The sequence below is a fragment of the Anser brachyrhynchus genome, assembly GCF_964034855.1.
Source record: "Anser brachyrhynchus genome assembly, chromosome: 1".
NCBI classification, from domain to species: Eukaryota; Metazoa; Chordata; class Aves; order Anseriformes; family Anatidae; genus Anser; species Anser brachyrhynchus.
In genome coordinates, this window is record NC_137694.1 from 83,078,856 (window position 1) to 83,100,070 (window position 21,215).

The window sequence follows — 21,215 nt, forward strand, 5'->3', positions numbered from 1 at the left end:
TTGTAGAAGCTGAGGAAAAAGAAGCTCGTTTATCCTCTTTGTCTGAGGGTCCTGGACAAAGCGGGAACATAGTGATTTCTGTTTCCATTTTCAGCAATTTTTCAAACAGTGAAAAGAATATTTATTTTGCAAATGTAACTGTGACAGTTAATATGTAATTTTAGCCTTCACATGAAATATAGGTGTTTCTTAATAGCATTAACCTACATTTCAGAAGATTAAAAAAAATAATGCCATGTAGTTATTGAATTTGGCTTTAAAACTGTACATGTACACACAGGTCTATATTCACACATTCACACACACGCACAATATATAATTACCTTGGAGAGATGGGAGGTTTTTTAATATATTGATTTTTACCTTTTCCCACATTTACTAAATGAACTAAGTAAATAGAAGTAAAATATCGTTTACCGATTATTGTGTGTTGTTTTAAAACTTTGGATGAAATAAGGTCAGTGCCATTTTTAGGCAGAAGAGTTTTTTGAGAATGCAAGTATGAATTGCTGTAGAAGTCATTTTGTCTAAATACTAAAGGTGACTTTTAACTGAAAAACTATAAAGTACTTTGCTTCAATACTAAAGATAGCTTTTAATTGAAAAGTATAAGTGAACCTACAAAGCAAGGTTAACACTTAGTGCTATAATTTTATACGTGCACTTTGGCAGTCACAGTGGCTTTGATTCAACCTTGACTTCCTACAAGATCATAAAAAGGCACAGAATAATTTGTTATAAAAGAAATTAGGAGTAGAGTACAAATATGAGTTGCATAACAAATTCTGAAGATGAAATGGTAGTGTAGCAATTTATGTCAGTGCCATAATTCTCAGAAAATGTTACAAAGAATAGTCTACCATTCTGCCCTCCTCTTCCCTACTGCAGCTCTGTAATGGTATTTAGACCTTTATAGCTAGATTAAAAAAATGTTTAAGGAAACAAAGTGTCCTGTACCCTTCTATAGGGTGTTGAATTCCTAATCACACTAAATGTGTTGAATTGGGCTCTTCTCCCAAGCACCAAGTGATAAGACAAGGGGAAATGGCCTGAAGTTGTGCCAGGGAAGGTTTAGGTTGGATATGAGGAGAAATTTAATTACTGAAAAGGCTGTGTGGCATTGGAATAGGCTTCCCAAGGAAGTCGTTGAGTCAGCATCCCTGGAGGTCTTCATGAAATGTGTAGATTTGGAACTTAGTAGCATGGTTTAGTGGTGGACTTCAGTACTAAGTTAAAGGTTGGACCAGATGATCTTAGAGGTCTTTTCTGACCTGAATGATCCTATGCATAACAATGCCTGCTTCTTGTCAGTGGCAGTGGTAAGCATTTGGGAGTTTCATCTTCACCTTCAGAGGAGCCCCACTGAACTTGCCTTCTGTTAAATCTGCACGCCAAACAGCTTTGGTCTGGTTGCCTGCATCCAGTCCTGCTTTCTGCCTGCATGCAGCCGCTGAAGTCCCGGGAAGCCTTTAGTGAGCAGAACTAAGAGCCAGCTTCTGTGAACATGGCAGAAGGTACTGCTCCAATTATTGACTGACCAATTCTGCAGTCCGAAATAGGTAACATCTGCACAATCAGGGCACTTTTTGAATAACTATATGGAGGATGCCACCCAAAGAGTGTAGCATCTCCGTAAGTTACAGAGTGACTGAGTGGAACAGAGAGTTACCAGATCTTACCCAAACCCAAAGGCATTGTCTTGCTTGGAGGTATGGCATGATTCATCAAGTTGGTAAAATTAACTTGGTGTTAAAATAGAATTGAAGGATTTGAAAGATGCCATAGCCTTTCTTTCTGAAGGACCAGAAAGAGATCGCTGAATTATTTGCTAATTGAAAGAAAAAATTGTATTGATTTTTGTGTGTGTGTGTGTCCCTGACAAATGTTAATAACATTGTACTTAGGTCACTAACTACTTTGCAGTACCATTTAGTGCTAAGGAATCACTTAGGGAGATAAAAAGAAAAAAAAAAAGTGGGTGTTAAAGCCAAAAAAAGAAAAAAATGTTAGGTGGTGACACACACCTGGCAAGCTGCATGTTTCCAGGGCTTGTGCTTTCTCTACTAAGGAGTTGTCAGGGAGGAAGTCGTATATACTGGCTGACAGTAATAACCTACAGGGAAGCCAAATTTATCTCTTGCATGCACTGTGTGTGCTCATATTATTTTTATGACTTTTATTCTTAAATCTTGTGAAAAGTGTAGGTTATGGCCTAGAAATTTAACCGCATTTCACATTTCTTGGGGAAAAAAAATACAAAAAAACTCTTAAGAATACATGCTGTATGCAAAATATAATGTGGTTCCATAACAGTGGGATATATTATTTATGAATACACCTGAGAATTTGGCCCTAATATGTTATTTTAGTTTTTGCTTTTAAAAAGCTTTAATTTGGGGATTAATTGCAGTAAAGGCTTCCATTTGTAGAATGGAAGCTTTTCTTTTTGTGGTTTTGTATGGAAAGCCATATACATGTTTATGTGCATATGTGAGTTTTAGTTGTTGTTTGTTGGAAACAGAAGTGGTTGTTGGTAACAAATTAATCTCTGGGACAGAGTTGTGATGATTGTAAAGTTGTGGCAGATTCACTCTTGTAATCTGAGTGATATTGCAACAATGAAGTGCTTCCAGAAAATAATGCACGAGCAGCACTGTGCTGGTAAACAACAGTGACTCGTTAATTTTGAGGAAATTTAGGAGGATATAAACAGGGAAAAGAACGAAGACAGATCCTGCTGCATGACTGCAGCAGACTTTTTATACAGGGAAAAAATCTATTCCCATATGTCCCAAAATAGACATTAAAACCAATGTACCTCTTCTTTGACATCTGTTAGAACAAAATGAATCCATTTGAAATCTCCCAAACACTCTCATAGTGACAAAGTGTAGTAAATGAACCAAAATGGTTTGGGGAAATGAGAATGTGTAAACAAGCCAGTCAGATGTCATTTACTTTCTTGGATCACTTTGGTATTTTTTTCAGGTCTGGATATATTAAGTCTTGTGCACAAAGCTGTATTTACTGCACTGACCATAGATTTTCCACTGTAAAGGACAAGCCTTTTAAATCATGGCTGTTTTGCAGCCCTTTCTCTTAGTTTGTTTGATTTGTAATAGGCAGAGCACCCATTTAACAAAAACAATACGTAAGGTTCTTTACTGTTGTCAGTAGTGACCAGGCTATTAGTGGGGTCATTTCAATGTATGCTTTAAAAATATTTGTTGTTCTCTGTTAGCACACACCTGGTCACTGCCTGTACATCAAGAACCTGTCACATGGTTGTTTTTTTTTTTTTCTTTCAATGCTTGGTAATGACTTCTGTATCTTTTTTTTTTTTTTTAATACACTTTTTCTCTGCAGTGTAGTTGAAGGTGCCAGAAAAAAATCCAAATAAGATATTGTTTGGTAGTGCTAGCTATTTGCAATAATTGAGGACCTTCCTTTATATTTAGAGCATTAATTTCTTACGTGATAGTGCTCCCATTTGTTTTGAGAGAGAAGTGGGGATACAGATTTACTCAGTGGTAGATCTACTTTTGTCTCTTTGCAGCACATTCTTGCCCATATTGTGGTTTATATTTTGGAGGACATTGGCCAGAAATTAAGTCAGGTTTCATGACATTTACAAACTAGTTTATATCTAAAATGATTAAAACTACCATTCAGCAGAACCTGTGGCTGGCCTGTTGTTCAGTGTCATTAGCTCAGAGCAGAGTTCAAAGGTCAAACAGTAGTCTAATCCTAAATTAAGTGAAGAAAAGTGATGCGCCAAAGTATTTGAACGTTTCATTCCTAATCCCTTCCTTGTCATAGATTAACACAACATAAACTAGAGTGCATTACAGGAGGATATGACCAGTATTTATACACATAATTCTTCCCCAAGATTGTATCTACTTGTTTTTAAGGAAAGTTTCTTCGTATTGGTGATTTCACATCAGATACCAAAGTTTTAAGCATATTTTGAGCTTTTCTGATAGTACATCATTTTTTAAATGCACAGATTCTTCTGGGAAGCTCTAAATGTTCTTTTTCATTTCTTCTGGAGGGAGAGCTGGTGCTTTTTTAACAATAGGATGCAGGAAATGTCTTCCAAATCCAGTTCTGTCTGATATAACTTCCCTCTGCATTATCCACTCCTAGCAACAGCTACTTTTGTTTCCTGTAGTGTCATTAGGAATGAATTGTATGAGTATTCAAACTTAAAAATTTAAAAAACAAGCAAACAAATCCACAGAAGCAATATCTTATATTTAAAAATTGTTACATTTCCCTTCAACTAAATTTTTTCCCACCATTTACGTTTAAAGCTTTTTTTAGTCTAACCTGTGACCCAGAAGAGTCCAAGATCAGAAACAAAGGCTGTAACAGTAAAGGATAAAATTGGCACACAGATTCCTCAGTAAGGAATGTTTCAGGCACATCTTTTCTTACGCATTCTGAACTTCAAGTTTAACTTAGGATTGGATAGAACCATGATCATGTTAAGTTGCATTTTACTCTGGTTATTTCTGTTGAAGTCATGGTACTGCTTGCAAGGAAAGTGTCCCTGAATGTGCTTGAAAGCTGTGGGTTCTGACTGTTTTGTACATTTAAAGTATGGAGAGGAAGCCAGAGGAATCAGCAGAATGGGAAGATGGGCTCAGGCTCTGGGGATGGATCTGCCACTCACGTGCTGCATGACCCTCCTCAGGTGAAGTTATCTATCTGTAAGCCTATCTTTCCTATAGAGAAAAGCGGTAAGTGAATTCAGAGAAGAGATGTGAAAAGTTCTAAATGCTTGAACTTCACTCTGGAAGGGACACTGACAATAGTAATGATATTGGCATTAATGTAACTTGGTAATTGTATTAGCTGGTAGCAATCGTAACCACTTTTAATAATCCCTATCCAAAAAATAGACTGCATTTTCATGTGATCAGTTTACTTTGGAATATTGCTTAAGGGTAAATGGAACAATCTAATAGGAAACATTGAATCCTATGAGTGATTTCCTTTGCACAGAACTATACTAATTTTCACAGAAACTAAGTGAACAGAATACTGTTCAGATAGTCTTCTGTGGTTTCAGGAGAAATATAACAATTCAGCGTTCTGACCATATTAAAAATCTTGAAACTTGGTAACTGTGGGGTTTAAAATAGTTCCAAATGTAATTCTTGGCCTTTTGTTTTCGTTTGTTTCTTTTTTTTTTTTTTAATGGTACTCAAAAGCACAACATTTTTGCCAAAAGAATACTTGATTCTAAAGCAGGGGACACTGGGGAGCTGAGAGATAACAGATCCTGATAAAATCAAACCCTTATGGGTGTTGTAATATTCAATGAGAACTGAGGACAGTGACAGATTTTATGCTCTTACTAATACATGTTTTAGAAGGACAGATTTCATAAGGAATATGCATACATGATAATTACTAAAATATATATTATAAGAAAAATAGAATAGGAAGTTTGTCTAAGTAGGTTCAGGGTATCATTTGTAAATGGATTTATAAATGGTATTTTTACTGTCCAGTTGGGAATTGCACTTTTTACAATTTAGGTTTGGAATGGGATAGTGGGTATTTTCGCCTGGCAAAGGTACATTGAAAACCATAAAATATGTATACATATTTTTTAAACTTCTATTTAATGGTAGGCTGTATCTTTTATTAAAATTATGGTTTAATCACATATCTATCACAGCTAAGTGAGAAGCCCAGCAAAACTAACTTGCCTGTAGGTATTGACTCCAACCGCTGTATAATTATTTGTTGTATTAGATTTCAAACTTACACCATATGATTCCAACTATCTACTACAGTATCCATGTGCTTAGCTTGCAACATTTCAATTACTTTATATAAAGTTATTGCTGTGGGGAAAAAATGGTGCATATTTGTAGTCTGTTGACTAGCTAGACTCAGGCAAGAAAAGTAAGATTTGTAATCTTACTTTTTTTTCTTACAAGATTTTGTAAGAAAAGTAAGATCTAGTAATCTAGACATCTCTTTTAGTATTAAAAGCATGCATTCAGGTTCCTTGAGACAATGGCAACAGTAAGTTGAATTAAAGATGCTTTAGTTTGCTTTCTTTGATGTCTTCACTCTTGTATTGAAAATGATTTTAAGAGAATAGGATTGAGACCCACATTCTGAATCAATAAATCTATTCTCCTGCTATTCTGGACATGACATTATATCATTTCTTTCACAAAGTTATTGAGTGGGCTTCATCTGAAAATCTGTTTTATTCCTCCACTATGCTTGTTAGAAAGTAATTTCAGGGTCTGATGGCTCTAGTAGTTAGGGGCTTTCTAGCACAAACTTATTTGAGACCAACCTATGACTTTTTTTGCTAATACTGGTCCTAGTTTAAGTAATTTTTTTTCATCCCTATTTGTTTTTACAGGCACAGTCATAGATTTTGTGTTATAACAAACTCAGCATTCCAAATTACGTCTTGAAGTAGGCCACCTTATGTTACAAACAGCTATCATTATTTTAAATCCCAGAGACAAGTGTCCATGAACTTCCTGTGGTCATTACATTTATGAAGAATTTTTAAAAGAAACATAGGATATTCCTGTTCCTTTTCACTCAAAGAAAGCCCTGATGCAGAGCACAGCGTTGCTGCAAGGGGCTGTGCAGAACTCAGCTGGAATCTGATTCTGCTCCTGGAAAACTTCCATTAGCGTCAGCATGGCAGTATCAAGCCTCCTGTTATTAGATAAGCCTGTAATGATAAGAGAAGCCAATATTTTGGCTAGGTACTGTGGCTCACGCAGTGATAGGAGCAAGGGCGGCAACAAATATGTGCCTAGTGTGGTGGCCCTGCATTTAACGCAGAAGGGACAAACTCATAGAAACAGGTGGTGATGTATACATTTTGTACATTTATAGCTGTTACAGAGGGTCAGAAAGCTGTTAGAGGAGAAAATGGAGAGAAGTACCATGAGATTGAGACATACAAAAGACTTAAGTGCCACTCAATTGCCTTAAGGCATCCCCATTAAACATAATTACCATACTTACTAAGCACCAATCATAGCTATTAAGTATCATCGGTTTTAAATTAGTTCCCTGGGAGACATCCTGTTTAAGCGGATTTCCCAGTTAAGCACAGGAAACTTTTGTTTTTTTTTTAACTCTCCCCTCCCCTCCCCTCCCCTCCCCTCCCCTCCCCTCCCCTCCCCTCCCCTCCCCTCCCCTCCCCTCCCCTCCCCTCTCCTTAGCAGTTCCATAACTATTCAAACAAAAGGATTACTGATGTGTTTGTTAGGTACTAAGGTAAAAGAAATATACAGATGGGTTTATGCTTCCAAAGGAAATATCGGAAGAAAAAGGATTCCTGATGTGTTTGTTAGGTACTAAGGTAAAAGAAATATACAGATGGGTTTATGCTTCCAAAGGAAATATCGGAAGAATCGATTCCTCCTGTTTTCAGTAAGGGCACTGTTGAGTTAGTCTCATTTTAAACACTCTGTGTCATGTCAGTATCTACCAAGAGTACTTATTTCTCTGGAGTGTCTGTGGATTATTACCACATATATTCTCCTACGAGTTTGTCAAGCACTGTTATTCTGTTTTTGTCTGTCCTCAAGTCAGTGCTTCCAACAGAGAATCAGAGAAAAACCGAGGCCAGAAGAGACCTTTTGAGTCCTCTAGTCCAGCTCCTGCTCAAAGCAGCTCTAAAGAGGTCAAATTGCTCAGGGATGTGTCTGTCTGAATCTCAACTCCTCCAAGGATAGAGATCGCACAGGGCAGCTTGTGCCTCACCACCCTCATCGACAGAATGTTCTCCATACAGCTTATTGTAACTTCCCACCTTCCACCTTGTGCTCATTGCCTTTTGTTCTATTGCCTCCAAGGAGAGTCTGGCTTTGTCTTCTCTGCATCCTCCAGTCAGACAGCTGTGGCCAGCAATAAGGCCTCTCCTGAGCCTTCTCTTAACTTCTCCAGGCTTCAGCAGCCCAGTTCCTTCAGCCTCTCCTGCTACCTTTCGTGTCTGGCACTTCACCATTCTGGTGGCCTTCACTGGACTCACTCCTGTACCTCCATGTCCATGCCCCGGCAGTGCCAAGCAGCGGGGAGGCTTCACTCCCCTGACATGCCACCCACGCTCTCGCTGATGCTGCGCAGGATGTGACTGCAGCGCCTGGCACCGCGGTGCGAGGCTGCTCTCTCGGCTGCCACCACTGAACCTGGGTACATGTATTAAGCTCACAGCACAGGGCTGAAAGGAAAAGAGATTTGTTCACTATGATGCTGATTAAATGGCTACCCTATGCCTATATTTTATTAGTTTCTTCACACTTTAGAATGCAAGAGGCACAATATCACCTGCTGACAATCAGTGTCAGCTATTACAGTAACTAAACCTTTGCCTTCCGTGGTCAGGGTGAGGATGATTCTTAACCTTTGACCATAACCTTTTAATTCTAGCAAAGGAAGGCATATAGTCTCCACTTAGTATCATTTAGTATCGGGGCAGTGTTTCTGATAATCTAAGCTCAAGCAACCACATATTAAATAAATTATTACAGTTGGGAGACCAGAAAAAGTTTTCATTCTCTTACTCAAACTGCAAATATTTTAACAAAGCATACTTTGCAATGTACCTTGAAATTGAAAATAACAGAAACAGAAAAACCGTAGATGCTTCTTATCCCTCGTTGTCTTATGTATGCTCTGATTTTCATAAAATTAATCTTTTTTTTTTTTTTTCTTATGCAAAGACTACTATAACTGCTCTGTCTTGTTTCTTTTCTGGTCAGTGTGTTCTGAAACCATTAAGATTTCACTTTCTTGGATTTGCAGTTACTATAGATTTTTTTTTCCAATTGAAGAAAATTGCACTGGTTTCAATACTTTCAATATTTTCGTTAAGCTTTCTGATAGTTTGGGGGCGGTTCTTCAACATCATGCTAGAAAGACTGCTTTTCAATGATAGCTGCTGCACTGATAGATCTTCTTGTGCCTTACAGCAGCACAAAATGTGGAGTGGCTTGTCTGTTCAAGTGCTATTGTCTAGCTAGCAGTTTGCTGCAATTCTAGATTTCCCTTTTCAGCTCTTCTTTGTGGATGCGTGATAGATAGTTTTAACAGCAAATCTCAAAGGAGTTCTTTAAATTAAAGAGCTTATCTTCAGTGGAAACTATTTTATATACCATTTTTTTTACCCCTATAGTAATGAAAATGAAGCAAAACCAGTATCTTTTTTGTGCCTGCTATGCTGCATACGTTGCTGATTTAGATATGCATGAAACCCTTATCTGTTTAGTGCATGTATTACTTTCCTAAATATTAGGTGGAAGTTGACTAGTATGACTCATTAAAGTTATTAGAAGATAACTACTTTCTAATTATGATGTGATTATAGTTTCTGAATGATTCACCATATATATGTGCCAGCACTCCTAGTTTAAATTCAGGAATGGATTTCAGGTGCAAACTACAATTAGGATATTAAGGTGAGAGTTGAGAAAATAAAGGGCTGAGTTTCACAACTTGGAAGTAGACAACCTTTCTGAAATGCTGCCTTGCCCTGGAATAGCTGGGGTATGTCCTGTCAGGCCTCTTCAGCATCTTCTGGCAACCAGTGTTGTCCTTAGAACAGAATGCAAGATACCATAGCTATTGGAATATTGTTAGTGGAACAATATGGGGACAGTAGTCCTTAACTCAAGGCTGAAAAGGTAAATTAAAAAGTAACCAGAAGATAAAAGAAAGCCCAATGAAGCATGTGTAAATGACAGGCAGTCATGAGGTCTCTAGAAGAAAGCCCTGCCTCTCAAATCATCTACTGAGTGGCATGACAAAATTTAAAAAACATTTTATGATAGGCTTTTAAAGTATGCATATAGTTTTGGAGTGAAAGATAAAATGCTGTCCTAGGGTACAAATCAGGAAAAAGAGACAATACTAAGACTAGAAACAAGGAATTATTTTTCATCACAGTGATGAGATTTAAAATGATTTGCCTTGAGTTTCATGCTAATTCCAGCGATGTTTAATGTATATATTAAAGTGTTTCCAAATATTTTTTGAGTCTTTATGAATTTTTCAGAGTAGACACAGATGTATACATGGTAAATTTAGGTTTATCAATATAGACCAATGAATATGCTCAAAAAGGCATGATTTAAGATCCTGTAAATAAAGTCTCTGCAATAGTAGAAAATGTACTACTTAAAAGGAAAAAAAAAATGAATGGTGATCTAGCAGTCATATTAGCAAGATAATGCCTTTAATTGTAGGTAGAGTAATTATTGTGGATAAGAGGGCTACTCTCTGGCCTAGGAGTTGTAGAGATGTACATAAGATATCCCTTTTATCCAAGATAAAATAATTCACAGGTAGTTTGCCCTTTCTACAAACACAGTCTTGCTATTTTAAAAGAGTCAGTCTAACATGTGGGCTGTGCCCTTGCTTAGCTACCAGACTTACCTATTCTTCGTTCAGCCCTCACCTTCCTCACTTCTGATTGCGCTCTGTTTCTGTATTGTCTTGCTCTTCTGTTGTCTAAATCAGGGTGGAATAGAGCAGCTGTTGAAGTGGACAGTTGAACACTGCCTAGCAGAGTGTTTCTTGCCCCGATTGTGTGTCGCCAGATCCAGCCTGCTCTTCCAAGTCAGAAGGTGAAGTGTTGAACTGAAAGGAGCATGGCACTGGTTGCCACAGTGCTTCCACCCTGCCTCAGATCTACAGGGGAAGCTGAACACTGAGAAAAAGGGAGGTAGTGGGAGCGAAAATAGAAGTTGGAGAGTCCATCTTTATTTAATAGCTGACTCTCTCAAGTTTCTTTTGAGAGGTTGACAGGTCTGAATAGAAGAGGCCTGTAGAAGCCTCAGTGTATCGGGAGTTGGAACACGAGGGTAGGGAGCACCTTTTATACAGCACGGAGAACACTGCAGCACCTCAAATCCCTGCAGGGTGGCAGTTGGCAAAGAACAAATTCTTAGTTTTCCTGTGCATATATTCAGTCAATAAGTAATGCTTTGGTTCCTTGCATTTATTTTTCTGTCCCTAAGGTTCTTATGTAATGGAGATTACATATTTTTTTTCCATGAACTACAGAACTTTGCTTTGCATACAGCCTCACACAAAGAACTCTGCTCTCAGAGTGGTGCTCAGGATGCAGCAGAACAGAGCATGTGCGCAGAGCTCCTGGGCTCGACTCTCCTTTTCATGTGTATCGGTCCTCTGATTTAAGTACCATAATACTGTATTTCACTTTAGTAACAGAAAAAATCAGTCCCTTTTCAATAAATAATGTGTTGTTCATCTACTGTACATTACTTTCATTAGCTGGGTGACCCTTGCCAGTGATAAACATCAACATATGCAACAGTATATGTTTGCTTGGTTGAACACAGATAGGTTTCAGTCAGCACTGCTGTTCGTTCTTGCAAAATGAGCACAGAAGTATATAAATCCAATATACTTTCTGATATTTGTATGTGCAAAGAAAAGCTTCTCTATACTTAGAGCATTTATTTTACAACTTTATAATTATTAGGAAAAAATAGTAATTACACTCCTGTTTCCTTGGCCATGAGGAAGCACCCCCAGTTAAAAGGAGTGCTTTAGAGCATAACAGATGTTTTATCTCTTGGCCTCTGACTTCAAAGGAAAACAGTTATCTGGGAGGCGGAAAAAAAAAAGGCAGTAATCAATTGTGCTGTCATATTTTCTGAGCATGGCAATTGCTGACTCAGCTGCTTAATCCAGAGTGGTTGAGATTACCTGTTTGGGCAGGCTTGAAATCTTTCAAGTAATGGCAAGATGCTTGGAATTAAATTCTAAAATTAATTATTTTAATTTTTTATTTTTTTATAGGTCTTTTTTTTTTTAATATAAACTCCCTACTACTGTGTATGACTTCTCGAAAGTATGAGTTTTATGCCTCTCACATTGAATCATTGAATTTCAGAATACTGGCTTATCATACAAAAAGCTGTTTCTTTCCAGCAGAGACTTTAATTAAACTGGTCATAACAGTTAGATCAAAAATTGTAAATGTTGATATAAAACATAGCTGAGGGTTTGTTTTGCTTTTTTCCTCTCTTTATTTCAAGTTTAAGCATCCTATCACCTCTTTCCTACCCCAGAAATCTACAACAGCTTTTTATCCTTTCACTTACTCTAATTTATCTTTTCCTAGGATATTTCATCAAGAGCAATATGGATATTATGGTGTTTCAATGCTTATAATAAGAAAGAACATAATTCTTAGTATATGAGCCAGTCTGTAGTCTGTGGTCAAAAATCCTTGTGAAATAAGACTAAGACCCAAAATAGCAAGGGCATAGTCCTGAAATCCAGCAGCCCTTTATGGCATTTTTTTTCATGGCAGATTCAGGTTATTGGTTCCTAAATACTTAGTTAAAAGAAAGTCTATTACTTTCATATTTTTCTCCTAAAAGAAAACAAACTATGTTAATGTTGTTTACTCAATTCTGTATTTCTTTAAAGTGACTGGCAAGAATATACCATTAACAAACTATCTACAGAGTCATTCATTCAATTGAAACAGTTAAAAAGTAGCAACAAAAAATATTAATTTCAAGCTCCATTGGTAACCAGGAAAATAGCATTTTCTAAATCATACAGAAGAAATGGTATGAAAATATTTCCTTCCAATTCTTTTTAAGACATTAACAACAACAACAAAATAATACTAAGATGATGTGTTGAGCTACTCAAAAACATTCTGGAAAAACACACATGCTGATATTTAGTTTTTGTGTGACAACATCACCCCAGAGCTGCAAATGCTTCCTCTCACACTGAGTTTAGACATGAATTTAGACAGAAACAGGATTCCCTACTTTCACATAGTCACCTGCTCAGTTTGCCAGCCTTTCCAGAGAAGGTTGAAGAATGTACCCAGTTGAGGAGCACAGGATACAAGGGGAGAAGTCTATCTTTGTCTCTTGCTTCTCTCCTCTCCCCCTTTTCTCTCCGTTTTCCTTCCCCTTTCTTAGCTACTTCTTTGTGGTACCTTCATACAGCATCCACTTTCAGCCTTTGGGAATGTAGCAAAAGAACCAGGTAAGCCTAAACCCGCGTAATTACTCTGTGGCTGCCTCTTCTTCAGCACGTCCACCCTTCTGCATCAGAGATACCGTAGTGCTGCAAGAGCGCAGCTGCAGTTCAGTCTCCTGGGGAAAACCCATGGATTTGCTACAGGGCAGCAGCTGCTGGTCTAGGAAGCAAGGAGATGGTAGGGTTGGAGGCTGGGGCCCCCTTTTCTGGAATTTGGGGTGTACTAATTTTCTGGAGGGAAGAAGAGCTGTAGGGTTGGAGTGTAATTCAGGTTGGAGCAAGGAGTTATGTCATTGTGCATGCATGCAAAGGGGGGCAGTGGGAAGGTAGGGCATGTGTGAGCACTGTGCTACTGGAGGAATACCTTTAAGAGCGGGGTCACCTGAATGAATAGAGAATTGCAGAATTTAAGTAATGAATAGGTATTAATCCTTGGGAAAAGTACCACTGCCAGCACACAGGAAAGGAAGGAGAAGAATTCCCCGTTTGCATAGTGAACAATGAATTCTCACACATTTTGAGCCTCTATTTTCATTTAAACATGTAGCTAGGTGTCTAATTTCTGGAGGGAAGTTTAGGAAAATATAAAGAAACCATTCTTTGCACCTGATTTAGACTGAGTCTTGCTTCGGTACTCTGTATGAGGGAGGCAGCTGGAAAGCACTGGCTGTGTTGCTTTAGGAAGAGCTCCACTTGTGTAGGTGACTTCTGTGGGCCTGTTAGGCAAGCACTTTGCTTTCCCTCTCGCATTACCATGTGGGATCAGTGCACCCAACCTAGTCCCAGCACCTGCTCAGTTCTTCCAAGCTCTTGTTTGAAGATTGCTGAATGGGTAGGTGTACTGTCAAGATTACTTCTGTGTCTATAAAGAGGTGCACTGGAGAAATTATCTATATATTATGGTTTGAAGAATAGCAGTACTTTTTTCATGACTTACTATTTAATATGGAGGCAGTAACATTTTGGGAGAAGAGTAGGTTGTGTCACAATCTGGTCAATGTAAGCATTGGCCATCACTTCAGGTCACCATAAAACCGGAATGTTAATCATGCAAGTTGTTAACATTGCTGGTGGGATGTGTTCTGTGCATTTGGTATTGCAACTTAATGATGTGTCTATATGGATTTTTAAACAATTAGTCTCAGTCCAGCTGTGCTCTTTGGGTATGTGTGCACAACAGAGGCTTTAGTTTATGGTAGCAATGTGATGCAGACTATCCCAGGACTCCTGGCATATGCTACAGAGTTGCTTCTGAGTAGTTAAACTCAGTCTGTTCATCTTGACTGTATACTTGACTTGGCCAGCTAGATTAAGCTAGTGTAAATACATCAGGAAGTATTATGCTTAGTTCTTAATGCATTTTGGTAGATAGGTTCTATAACTGCAGCTGGTATATGATTGATTCTTTTGTTTGTTTGTGCTGTGCTTTATTCTTTTTATATTTGAATTCCAGGCAGGAGGCAGAAGTACACGTCTTTGGAATTAAATTTGAAAAGCACTACTAACAGATGTTGATAATTGTACAGTGCTTCTCACACTGACAGAGGAAAGGGTGAACACAGCTGGTTGAAATGTATTTATTGAAAATAAAATGCTGTGAAAAGTTCTGCTTATTTTAATATGGTGATTAGGCTGAAACAATGCTCAAGCATTTGAACAACAGAAAAAAAATTGAAAGATTGGGTGTCAATTGTAAAATAATGTTTTAGAGTTCAGAAATAATCTAAATTGACTGCAAATCACAGTGCTTTATTTTTGGAACCTCACTGCTTTTATCTTTCCTGACTTTTTCACCCCTCTATCTCCATTTAGATGGTTATTTCCCAAACTATTTGGAGCACAGATAAGACCTTAATAATTCTCCCAAATGTATATACCTTTATATCTGATATGAAATTAAATGCTCTTTCAGTATCAGTATTCAAATTTGAATGGATCATGGTGGCACATCTCAGCCATCTTTATCCTTTGGAAATTAGTTTTGTGTTTGCTGTTTTTAATTCCCTTTCAGTGTTATTTCAGCTTTGAATCCATTAATATATGTATTGAACACCTGTCCTGTTTCAGATCCCTGAGGTACCCAGCTCTGAACTTCTCTCCACTTGGAGAAGGAGTCATTAATTACCACTCTTTGTTTCCTAACACTTAGCTAATTTTTAATCCACAACAAGAATTTACCTTCTACCCTATGGTTATTTATTTTCCTTAATAGTTTATTGTCAAGGATCTTCCTTGGTTAGACAAAAGCATGTGATAAGTTATATCTACCAAATCTTCCCCCATTCTCCCTGTTTCATTAACGCTGTCTGACAATTCAAGTAAGGCAGAGGCAGCGTTTTCCATCCAGGGAGGTTCAACTTTATCAGTGTGTATTAGAGAAGTGCTTCATTGTTCTGTTCTTAGTCGTGTGCTGCCAGCTACAATAGAGGCATTTTGCCCACAGTGTCTTTACCTTTTCATTTTTTAGAGTAAATATTATAGTCTTTTTTGTTTGTTCATATATATATACACTAATATTGGTGACAGCATCTCACTTGCCTTTTAACTTAAATGAATTCTTCAGCACTCATAATTCATTACTTTTTTACAGTAGGGCAGTCAAGTTGAAATCACAGCTAATTTTCCCGATTTTTCTTGAAAAGACTTTTTAAGTGTTGCTTTTCAAAATGTTTCAATTATTAAAAGTATCTTAGGAATACCTGTGGGATACAAATATGCCCGTCACTTTTAATAGTGAAAATCAAGGTAAAGTCATTTTTCTTCTCTGGTCAAGACGTGCTCTCTGATTAGCCGCAGGGCGTTATGCAGAGGCCGCGAGCCCTCCTCCTGCCCACGGGTCTGTCACCACATAGGCAGGGTCGCTGTAGGCACAGGAGGGCCAGGAAGTCGGGCTTTATCACAGCGGGAAGGGCAGGGGACATGGAGCCCAGCTGCTCTGCTGCTCTTCTCAGGCCTACCGGCCGCTTCCTTCCACATGGTAGCTGCACAGGCCTCTGCCCACGTGGTCTTTGTTTTCCCATGAAGCTTCAACTTATGCAGTAACCTTTTCACACTAACCACCACATTTCCTGTTGCAGTGTGTATTAGCTTCATGTCTCCTGTTCTAGACTTTCAAGTAGTATTTCTGCATGCCTTCAAACAGAGAATTCAAACTACTTCATTTTAGTGGGGTGTGAAGCCACACTCACATATTTCTCCTTTCTTTCTCGGGTCAGTCAGACTTGTTCAGAGTTTGTGAAGTGCTTCAGAGTCTTGAAGTACTAAGACATTGCAGAAATTCAGTTCAGTTTACAATTACTAATAAATTAGTCAAAAATATGAAGAGAGTTATGATGTTCTGGTATCTTACTGAAGTTATTGGAGAAACGCTGACAGAAAGAAGATCTTAAAAGCTGCTTTCCTCTGTAACCCTCACTGTATGTTTCTGTTGTGAAGTGTTCAGTCACAGATAAAATTAAAAGCCCACATTTCTAGGTGAATAACTTAAGTTATTGACCAGTCTTTGAACTATCTCTCTGTTGTGCCAGCAATTCCCAAACTGTGAATTTAGGAGACTCCATAGCTGGCTACAGGCTTTATCTTCATTTTTCACCTCCCTTCCATCTGGGGAAAAACGCTTTCTAATTACTTCTTGTTTCCCAGATCACTCGTGGCCTTTGCTGACATGCTGGGTGGAGATTACGCTCTCCTATTAGCCCTTTTAAGGTCCGAGGAATGCCAGCCATGCCATGTGTGAGCAATCCGCAGGCACCATTAGCACTGCTCTAGTAGCTCTTGATAATGCTCCCTATGAAGTCAATTAAAGACGTCAGGGGGTGGGCTGGGCTGCTGCTGTCTACTAACACCTCTCATTAGGGGGTGGAGGATGGGGGGGCTTGAACAGGTGATTTTTAGTATTTTAAATAAGAAATGGCAAAAATACCCATAGTTGCCATCCCCTTTGTTTGGCCTTGCCTTCCCTTATTCTCAAACAAATCTGACAGATCTACTATTTTACAAAGTCTGAATGAAGCAATAACTCAAATTCTCAGCAAAAGGAAATCTAAACAGACTGTAAAGACAATAGAAATCAGGTTAGTGCTTCATATGTGAAAGGAAGTCTTCGGCAGTCATTTTTCAGTGCATAGTCTGGATGTGGACAGCCCCTCTCGTCGTCATTTGGATCGAGCTGAGGACACTCACTTTTATAGAAATGTTTAGTACTGTGCAGCTTGGGAAACTTGAGATGTTATAAATATTCATGTGTGTAAAGTTATTTAAAGAGTTAAGTAGAAATTGGTGTATTTGTCCTTGTGTTTATATATAAAGGTTCTAAAGGTTCTGAAGCAGTATATTGCTAGAGAGTGCACCAGTGAAGCTGGTGCATTGCCTTGAGTTTGCGTGTATTCAGTAGTGATGCTAAATACCACTGGCAGTTAACTCCTAATAAATAATAGGCAGTAATTTTGTTACAAGTTTAAAAATAATCCAAAGTGGTTAGTTTAAGTTTGTCAGGCCCTTTCGGTTCATATCAGCACATCACTTGTGTTAAAAGCTCCCATTCTGTCCTACTGGTGATCATTTCCATTCTCACTGTGGTTTCTCTCCCCACAACAGCAGGGGGATGCAGTGAACAAAATGATTCAGGCAGCAAGTATATATTTGCAAGCACTATTTCTCTATGTTTCTCTTTCTAAATTACCATATCGATGCTGACTTAAAATGGTATCGGTTTTGTTTGCTTTTGTTTGTTCATAGAATTAACCTAATAGAGTTTTTGCTTTTAAGTTTTGGAGGTGCACAGCCATGATTCTGCAAATCTTGCTCTAACATCAGTTGTGCTTACATATTTTTGCTAAATATTGTATTTAATAGACTAGTTGTCCCTCCCATATACAGCAATTGAAAACTGAGACGCTGGTACCTTTTCTTACTCTTTTTACAGCCTTTGTTGCTGGTTGTTCAATTTACACAGTGCTTATGTAGGGAAAAACTAGTCACTATAGTATGTAATTACTTCGCTTTTTCCTCAGTGTGCCATCTATCTTCTATTGCATATTTATGGTATCTCATTTAATTTTACTTAGTTGATGCAAGGAAATAAAATGGAGAGGGTTTTCAACATTAATACTTATTATACAAGTTATTTATTTCCAACCATCTCAAAGAGTGTTTGAGAGAAATGGCTTAACTTATCTGCTAGTGTGTGCAATAAAGATAAAATGGGAGATTGTTTACTTGGCTAAAAAAGACACATTATTTGTTTTCTTTTGAAATAGCTGAGTATGTGACATGTAAATGATTGTAGTAACAGCAATGTGCATCTCCAGCAGAAGGGATTGGTTTGTTAAAGGAGTATCAAAAGCAAATTTAAAAACAAACAAACAACCTGAATTACTGTTCTAAATAACATTTTTCAGCCTACACACTGCTGTATCACTGAGTAACTGTCCTGGGATTTTTTTTAATAAATTTTGTTATGAGGTGCATTATTGAGTTGTCACTTGGACCACTGTGGGAGGAACTATATGAAGTAAATAGAAGAGATTGTAAAAATCTTTGAAACTGATTTATTTAAATAATAAAAAACGCGAGCAAAAGAATTCTGATTTAGTCCCCATTTACATCTGGGAACTGAGATCAGTTAACTGTCTGCCCACACTCCCACCCCCACCCCACCCCCCCGAAGAAATCTATGGTAAGCCTGATAACTTTATTTCATTTTGTACCAGCCTGGTGCCATGGGAATGCTGTCTTATTACATACAAGTGTATTTTTTCACTTGTTCAGTAGAGACAACGATTGTTGATTCACTCAACAGCTGCTGAAAATGTTAAATTTGGTTTTTGTTTGACTTTTTTCTTTAGATTGTTTTTGTTTTAGTCTATTGTTATCTTCTAATGGTGTAGGGCGCAGCACTTTTTTCTGTTGTTCCACTTATACTGACATGTCTAACCTGCTGCATCCAGTTTTAATTGTCTCTGCCTTGCTTCAAACAGCGAGTTTGAAAAATCCATGTTGGATGTGTTGTGGTATATGTATGTTTTGTTTTTTTTTTGTAGAAGTAGAAATAATAATATTTGAAGCCATAGAAAAGAACAGTAACTGATACTAAATTAACACTTCATGGAATCTTAAATGATATCACGTTAGACAGATCCTTGAATGACTCAAGGCTTCAGAGCTTTATTTTTCCCATCTAAGAGTCCAAGCTGCATATCCTGGCAATGTACGGCAGTTTTTCTAGTAACCCTTCTTCTGCAGTTAAAGTCATTGTGTCTCAGTTAGCAAAACGTTTTCCTTAGTAGATGTCATATAGCAAATAATGGACACTAAATATGCCTAGTGCTGAGGTTACTGAGGAGATGTAGCTTCTATCTCTAGCATTGGACTGTTTTGTTAATATATGTTTATTTGCTACCGTAAGGAGATACATTGAAAGCAAGCCTGGACCTCTGAATTTCACAGAGTATTTCTCAAAACCATCAGAGCAATTTTTTCCAATAGAAATTGTTGAAATAAGAGTCATTGGGCTTGTATGTTAAGTATAAATCTATTAATCACATATCTAACCATAATAACATTCACTGTTACAGTGCAAACACTTCCTGCTCCTGCTTGCATATATTTGGCCAGCAGTGCATTACTGGTACCCCCAACCTCATGTTAGCAGTGAAGAGCAAGATGGCACGTGGTTAGCAGGGCTGTGCAAGAGGAGTCCTTTTGTCTTTGAGCTAGGACAGCCCCTGTCGAGAGGCAAAGCAAGAAAGAAGGGGTGATGCTACTGTAGCAGAATTGCCCTGGCTTGAGGGCTTCTGCTTCTGAACATGGGCTAGGGCAGAGTCACAGTTATGCTGATATCCTCCCGAGTCATGTCTAGGTGCCAGCTGACCTCTGCTCTGTCACGTGCAAGCATCTCGTAACAATAAATGATAAAAATTACAGTAAGGCTTTGCACTTGAGAGGCCCCTGCATAATTCCTGGTTCTGCCCAGCATGGAAAAATGATTGTATGGGTATTATATGACTTTGTTAGAAAGTCTGACTTGTAAAATAGATTGACAGCAATTTTAAGTTATTATTTTGAAACAGAATTTTACCTAGAGATTAAAGTGATGTGTCTTTTAATATCAGTGCAGGTATCAGTGTTGCTCGATTTTGTAAGCTGTATTGACATGAGCATTTCTCCCAATTGAAAAACACAACAGGGAGTAAGCAATAACATAAAATTATTTTTAGAAAATGCATTTTTAATTACTGAACTGCTTAATTATTGAGTACTACTGAAAATATCCTGTGAACCTCATCACTATGCAAATGTATTCAGTTTTGGAAACAATTAAATGGTAATAAAGCATTCTTTTTTCTTTTACAACATATTACCGTAATGAAGCTGTTACCTCTCAGTGTGCATTTTAATGAGTTTTAAGTAACATTTTAATGAGCTCAACATTACCATAAACCCAAGGATTAGACAAAATTGAATTTACTAGTGAAAGGGAAGGGTTCATTAAGAGTTAATTATATTGTTTTAGAAGAAATATAATACATTTTATGATGTCCATCAACCAAGAATCCATCATGAGATCTATACTTATTAATAGGTGCAGCAATGACATTATTATATTGACATAAAAACATGGGCTTGCACACTCCTGCTCGGGTTTCCAATGAAAGCTTCTGTATTGAAATCCCTGGGTCAACTTTATTCTTATCCAGCTTGTTATTACATCTGAGGAGAAAAAATGCCAGGCTTTGTATTACTGGTTTGTAATTCCACCTACAATTTTTATAAACATCATGAACAGTGAAAGCAAAGTTTAATGGATTTACCATTGCCACTAGGATCTGAAGGCAGGTTATGAATAAATGTCTTGGTTTTGTTATTAAAAATAAATAAAATAAAAAATAAAATAAAATAAAAAAGAAGAAGAAAAAAAAAGACCAGTAGAGAAATTTGAGTCTGAACTGCCAGCACTGCTGGCATGCCCACTCCAACAATAAGCTGTTGAATTTCTGCAGTCCAGGCTCCTGGAGGCCCAGAAGTGCCAGGTAAATTTGCACTCTGTGCATGCAGCAGCTCTTTGTCAGCTGCACCGTACATTCAGATGAATTTCATTAGGAAGCTCTGCACAATGCGGAGTTAAACTCCTCATGCTCAGTAAGTTCAGTTACATATTAGATTTACTGCTTTGCATCTGC

General features: G+C 37.8%; 1 protein-coding gene across 33 annotated transcripts in view; it reads left to right on the top strand.

Annotated features, from left to right (window-relative positions):
- Positions 1–21,215, top strand: part of ROBO2 (roundabout guidance receptor 2) — a 931,286-nt gene that overhangs the window by 736,610 nt on the left and 173,461 nt on the right. The gene's annotated exons all lie outside the window — the stretch shown is intronic.